Below are 7,622 nucleotides of genomic sequence, written 5' to 3' on the forward strand. Positions count from 1 at the left end.
GGTTCCTGCTGTCTTAGGGTTCAAAAAGACAATGGATAGTTACTGTTATCATCACATTATTTGGTAATTGGGTTAACTTAAAAAGTCCCTTTGTTATACATACAATCAATTTTCCCCCTCTCATATTAATTTAATAGTGATTTATATGACTACAATTTAATAGGTGTGTACATAAACACCATTCCCATCACCAAAAGATTGTGTCCCATCCCACCCATCCCGCCACCCCCACCCCCCACCAGCCCAGTAACTTCCATATGACCCAGTAATTCCTCTCCTGGGGATATACCCCAAGGACTCCATAACACCCAACCAAAAAGATGTTGTTAAAATTCAGAGACTCCAGCTGGCCGGGCTAGCTTCATGGGCGGGTAACAGAGATGACCAGAGACATACGGCTGGGCAGGGAAGCTGTATTTCTTTATTCAGGAACAACGATTCATAAACCAAACCAAACTAATCACCAAACAGAACTCTGCTGCCTCTTTCCCCCCATGGCAGCGCCAAGCACTCTCTCCTACTCTGTAACTCTCCAACTCTGGAACTCTGGAACTCTGGCGGGGTTCCTTGGGGTGGGGGCCAAGCGGGCCTGCGAAACTAACTGGACTGATGCAATTCTCTTGGCGGGGGAGAACTAGAACCCAATGTAAAGCATACAACAATTCCCCCTTTTCTTTTTAACTAAATGACTACAGTATCAAGGGTGTGGGGTGAACAGAAACATATATCATACAGGCATTTTTAAAAAAGAAACTGGTGCAAACATGGAGAAACATGTAAGCAAGTAACAAGAACCAGTGTGCTACCAAGGGAAGGCCTCAGGGGGTCATTTCTTGCCTCTGTGGGCAAAACTTTATCAGCTTAAAAAAACATTTCTTGCCTCTGAGGGGCATACTTTCTTGCCTCTGGGGGGCGTACTTTCTTGCCTCTGGGGGGTGTACTTTCTTTCCTCTGGGGGGCATACCTGCCTCAACGGGCAATTGCATGGGGGCGGGGAACGGCCTAGAATCCCAAAGGCAGCTGGCTGCAATTTACTTACTATGAAACAAAACTTGTTATTAGCATATTTCTAATAGAGAAGGAATTTGAGACTTTTACATATCAACAACGTCTTTTTAACCTTTTGTTACACCCATTCAAGATGGAGTCAGGAAAGGAAACCTCAGGCATGAGAATAATTAGCATAGCCATTGTGCGATCTACTATTTCTAATAGAGAAGGTAATGGAGAGTTTTACATATCAACAAGTCTATTTAACCTTTTGTTTAGACCAACTTAGTTAAAATATATTGATTGTTAACTAATTTTTACCTCAGACTTTAAATGTAAGTTAATTTTATCTTTATGAGAATTACGTTGAAAACTTTTTTCATTTAACTTTGACTAGTAAGAATTTAGCCTTAAAGTTACTGTTTACCAAACTTTAAACATACACATAAACATGGTCATTAATACACAAGGAGAGAAACCTTTGTTACGAAGACATGTCATTTTAAACACGAATTTAAATCTGTACTGTCTTAGTTGTTGGGGGGGGTTCACCATCCGGAGGTGGCTTCCCGCGCACCTCCACTTCAAGGAATTGCAGGTTGCAATCTCTGCACAAATCTCTGCGTACTCCAGCTTGTCTGCCTTCAGACCAGACCGGCGGCTGGAGATCTCGTGTCCCCAGTTTCGGCCAGGAGCCTGGGGGTCCAGGAGGTCCGGGATCATTCCAGAATTCATAGCAAGAGGGCGGGCAGGCCAGCATTGTAAAAGGAGCGGGCCAAGGTGCCCAGGGGTGGCGACCATGATAGGCTGCCGCGGCCCTGCCCCATGGCCCTGCCATTTTTGCTGCCCTGCTCGCAGTGGCCGAGCAGCGTGGAGGGATCACGCATCCAGTGCCCTGTGCTACGCGGTGGAGAGCCGGCTCCTGTGGGCTGGCCTGCGTGCTGGCATTGGGCTCCTGCGTGGTGGCATCGGGCTCCTGCGTGGTGGCATCGGGCTCCAGTGTGTTGGCATCGGGCTCTTGCGCGCTGGCATCAAGCTCCTGTGTGGTGGCATTGGGCTCCAGCGTGTTGGCATCGGGCTCCTGCGTCCTGGCATCGGGCTCCAGCGTGTTGGCATCGGGCTCCTGCGTGTTGGCGTCAGCCTCCTGCAGGCTGCCGGGCTGCGGGGCTGCAGGTGCGGCGCAGCCAGCTGGCTGGCTTTTTAACCAGGAGGAAACAGCAGCTCCGCGCCTCACCTCCTGCCCGCTGGCTATACCCACTGGCTGTTCTGAGTTCGCCTGAGTGAGTGGAAACCACAGAGTGGTCCAGAGATAAATGTTCCTTCCAGAAACAGCAAAACAGTCTCGTGAAGAAAGAGCAGAGGCCTTTGGAGATCTCTTCACAAGCATAAGAGAAGGCCATAGTACATAGGTAGCCAAGTTGTCTTTACTTATCTGAGAGATGCGCAGGTCAGGTCCACGTGGGCGCCATTTGTTGTTAAAATTCGGAGACTCCAGCTGGCCGGGCTAGCTTCACGGGCGGGTAACAGAGATGACCAGAGACATACGGCTGGGCAGGGAAGCTGTATTTCTTTATTCAGGAACAACGATTCATAAACTAAACCAAACTAATCACCAAACAGAACTCTGCTGCCTCTTTCCCCCCGTGGCAGCGCCAAGCACTCTCTCCTACTCTGTAACTCTCCAACTCTGGAACTCTGGAACTCTGGTGGGGTTCCTTGGGGCGGGGGCCAAGTGGGCTCACGAAACTAACTAGACTGATGCAATTCTCTTGGCGGGGGAGAACTAGAACCCAATGTAAAGCATACAACACTTTGTTATACATACAATCAATTTTCCCCTCTCATATTAATTAAATAATGATTTATATGACTACAATTTAATAGGTGTGTACATAAACACCATTCCCATCACCAAAAGATTGTGTCCCATCCCACCCAACCCGCCACCCCCACCCTTTTGTGTCCCATCCCACCCACCCAGCCACCCCCACCCCCCACCAGCCCAGTAACTTCCATATGACCCAGTAATTCCTCTCCTGGGGATATACCCCAAGGACTCCATAACACCCAACCAAAAAGATGTGTGTACTCCTATGTTCATAGCAGCACAATTCATAATAGCTAAAACCTGGAAGCAACCCAGGTGCCCAACAACAGATGAGTGGCTGAGAAAGCTGTGGTATACATACACAATGGAATACTATGACGCTACTAAGAACAATGAACTCAACTTCTCTGACCCATCTTGGTCAGAGCTAGAGGGAATTATGTTAAGTGAGCCGAGTCAGAAAGAAAAAGATGAGTATGGGATGATCCCACTCATCAACAGAAGTTGAGAAAGAAGATCAGAAAGGGAAACTAAAGGCAGGATCTGACTAAATTGAAAGTAGGGCACCAAAGTAAAAAATTTTTGACTTTCTGTAGAACTGGCTTCCATAGGAGAGGTTTCAGAGAACTTCAAGATTAGAAATCCAGGACTCTATTATGTGCTACCATGCTGAGCTCCAAGCTTGACAGACACAGAACATCTGTGTATCATTTTAACTGGAACCTCTCCCTACATATTTCTTTCTTTTTTTTTTTTCCTCCAGGGTTATGGCTGGGTTCGGTGCCTGCACCATGAATCCACCGCTCCTGGAGGCCATTTTCCCCCCTTTTTGTTGCCCTAGTTGTTGCAGCCTCGTTGCGGTTATTATTGCCATTGTTGACGTTGCTTTGTTGTTGGATAGGACAGAGAGAAATGGAGAGAGGAGGGGAAGACAGAGAGAGAGGGGAGAGAAAGATAGACACCTGCAGACCTGCTTCACCGCCCGTGAAGCAACTCCCCTGCAGGTGGGGAGCCGGTGGCTCGAATCGGGATCCTTACCCCCGTCCCTGCGCTTTGCACCACGTGCGCTTAACCCACTGCGCCACCGCCTGACTCCCTCTACATATTTCTTATCCTGACTGTTGATTAATATCCTTTGTAATAAATTGGTAATCTAATGGGAAAGAAAAAGTTGGTATGCCGAGTCCCTTCAGCCTAACGTGCAAATAAATCAATACCAGGCAGATGGTGGGTTGTGATCAGTAGACACCTACTTAGATGTGCTAATTAAAACCCAGTCCTGTAATTTGCATCTGAAGTTTGTGTTGAGGATTTGCAGTTTTGCAGGACTGAACCTTGGCAACTCTGAGAATCTTTTAAAAAAAATTTTCTTTCTTTCTTTCTTTCTTTCTTTCTTTCTTTCTTTCTTTCTTTCTTCTTTCTTTCTTTCTTTCTTTCTTTCTTTCTTTCTTTCTTTTTTTTGCTTTTCCTGGGTTTGTAATTGAGTTGAAGGGTAGGACATTCATCTGGTGCCAGGTGCCAGAGAATTTCTTGCTACACAGGGAAATATTTTGGGCCCAACTTAATTCACCACAATTGTCCAATAAGTACACATGCATTCCCTTCTCCTTTTGAAGTATTTAGGATTTTCATTAGAATTTTGACGTCAGTAAGGTATTCCCTGAAGTTTTAGGACAGCAGAGCATAAACCTAGGTAAATTCTATCTTTAATGTCCATTCTTAAATGTTATAATGACATTAGTCCTTCTCTTTTGGGCTTATCCCACTTAAGGTCTATTTATAAAGAGGCAAAGGAGATGACTTATTCATTTTAAACAGCTGAGTAGTATTTCATTAATTATATGTACCACAGCTTTCTTAGCCACTCATTTGTCGTTGGACAATCTGTGTTGCTTTCAGTTTTGGACTATTTATTCCAAATTGTGCTTTTATGAACAAAGGTGTACGGTGTACATATATTTTGTCTTTGTTATTATTATTTTATTGGATAGACACAGCAATCAAGAGTGAAAGGAGAAAGAGAAAAACACCTGTGGCTCTACCTCACTGCTTGTGAAGTCCCCCCCCCCCCATAGGTGGGGATTCATGGCTTGATCCTGGGTCCCCGCATTTGCTTATGTTTTTTATTTATTTTTTTATTATTTATTTAAGAAAGGAGACATTAACAAAACCATAGCATAAGAGGGGTATAGCTCCACACAATTCCCACAACCCGATCTCCATATCACATCCCCTCCCCTGATAGCTTTCCCATTCTCTATCTCTCTGGGAGTATGGATCCAGGGTCTTTGTGGGCTGCAGAAGGTGGGAGGTCTGGCTTCTGTAATTGCTTCCCTGCTGAACGTTGACTGGTCAATCCATACTGCCAGCCTGCCTCTCTCTTTTAACCAGGTGTGCCACAACCTGAGCCCATAGATCTTTTCTGATAGATTTTTTCCCCCTTGGGTAAATCCCCAGGGCAGACATTGTCGGGTCATATGGTAAGTGCATTCCTAGTGTGCTGATAAATATCCAGACTGTTTTCCTCAAGAATTGGAATAACTTACACTCCAACCAGTAGTGCATTAGTGCCCCTTTCCCCCCATCCTCCTCAACATTTGTTGCTACTGCCCTTTCTAATGTATGGCATTCTCATGTGTGTAAAGTGATATTTCATTATTATCTGTATTGGCATTACTTTGATAATAACTCTTATCATTTTATTAGTTTAATATATTATATTAATTTATTATTTATTGGGTAGAGACAGAGAGAAATAGAAAGGGGAGGGGGAAACAGATGAGGAAGAGGGAGTGAGGAGAGAGAGAGAGAGAGAAGGAGAAGGAGAGAGGGAGAAGGAGAGAGGGAGAAGGAGAGAAAGAGAGAGAGGGAGAGAGAGAGAGGGAGAGAGAGAGAAGAAGGAGAGAGGAAGAAGGAGAAAGAGAGAGAGATGGGGGAGAAAGAGAGGGAGAGAGAGAGAGAGAGAGAGAGAGAGAGAGAGAGAGAGAGAAACAGCTCTGCTTCACTGCTCCTGAAGCTTTCTCCCTGCAGGTGGGGACCAGGCATGAGCTGGGCTCTCTGCATATTGTAACTTCACTTACTTAACAAGGTGTGCCACCCCATGGCTCTATCTGAGCATTTTCTCCTTTCTCTGTCAGCCTCCTGGACCTCTCTCTCTTCCTCACTCTCTCTCTCGCTCTCTCTGGTGAAGATTCTGTTCATGAATGATCTCACCTATAGGTGAAACTTAAGAGTGAAAGGCAGAGACAGAAAATGCAAAGTGGAACTTGGACTGGTGGAGTGTATTCACCAAAGCAAAAGATTCAGAGAAGGAAAGGGAAGAAGGGTGTGAAGAGAACTTTGTGGTCCTGCTGCATTAGAATGAAAAAGGATTGTGGGTCCTTTCATGGGGAGATGGGAGATTATACTGATGTGTCAACAACTGCATTGTAAACCATTACCCTCTGGATGAAATGATAAAAATAAAATTATAAATGCTGTTATTACAACTAGATGGTGACGAAAAATAACCAGAGCATCCCATTGAGTGAGAAAGAACTGAAAGATGTGAAATCCACTTGATGTTCCTTTCAACTTACAAAAAGAAGGAAGGTTAAACTTAAATAGCATAACCGGAAATTTTACTTCTTTTTAAGAATATTTATTTATTTCCTTTTGATGCTCTTCTTGTTTTTATTCTTGTTGCTGATGTTGTCATTGTTGGATAGGACAGAGAGAAATGGAGATAGGAGGGAAAAACAGAGAGGGGGAGAGAAAGACAGACACCTGCAGACCTGCTTCACTGCTTGTGAAGCGACTCCCCTACAGGTGGGGAGCTGGGGTCTCGAACCGGGATCCTTACAGGTCCTTGTGTTTGTGCCACATGCACTTAACCTGATGAACTACCACCCAATTCTTGAAATTTTACTTCTTGATTTGATAGAGCAAATAAAATATTTTTACTATAGCCCAGGAAATAGATTCTAAACAATATACTTAACTTAAAGACTGCTTATTTTAGTTTTATAAGAACATATCTGAGCCCCAGTCCTGATTCCATTATGCTGATACATAAAAATAAATCACGCACTAGTCATGCAGGAATTAGGCTTTCTACATACACAGGCATACAAAAGTTACACAAACAGATAAGCTTGTTTAAATATGAATACAACATCAGTGAACTTGCATTCAAATGCTGTTTCTGCATTTGTATATACTAAGGAGGGAGAAGTTAAGGGTTAATACTTTTAGCTCTAGATTCTTGTCCCCAAGGAAGTCAGTGTGAACAGGAGGCAATGGACTTAGGAGGAGGGAGAGAGCTTTCTTGGGGAGTGGGTGGGTGACAGACTCTATTAATAGAATTTGAACTAGGCAGTGGTCTGAGTTAACTGCTGAAAACTGAGTCCCAGGAGCTTGGGAGAGCTGCTTCTGGTCTTGCACAGCCTCATGAGAGCTGTAGCTGAGCAGAGGGTAAGTGGATGCCAATGACCCAGCTCCCTGTCTCCTTCCCAGACAGCAATGGGATTCCAAGAAAAACCCAAGGAAGTGGAAGACAAGGTGTGAGCCCTGCAGATTGGGCTGAGTCAGTGGGAGTGTGGGCTGGGAGATGCCTGACTGCTGACCCTCATTTGGAGATGGAGAGAAGTTTTATTACTCATCTGGTGTTGTTTAGGAACCAGATAGCTGGGAAGATCGCCGCCTTGTGTGGTCTTACTGTGAAAGAGGTTGTGTCTGAACTCTGTCCTGTGCCATCATTATTATATATGCCTTAGTTTTTTTTTAAAATATAATTTTATTATCTTTATTTATTGGCCTGAAAGTT

This window comes from Erinaceus europaeus, chromosome 17, assembly GCF_950295315.1.
Source record: "Erinaceus europaeus chromosome 17, mEriEur2.1, whole genome shotgun sequence".
NCBI lineage: Eukaryota > Metazoa > Chordata > Mammalia > Eulipotyphla > Erinaceidae > Erinaceus > Erinaceus europaeus.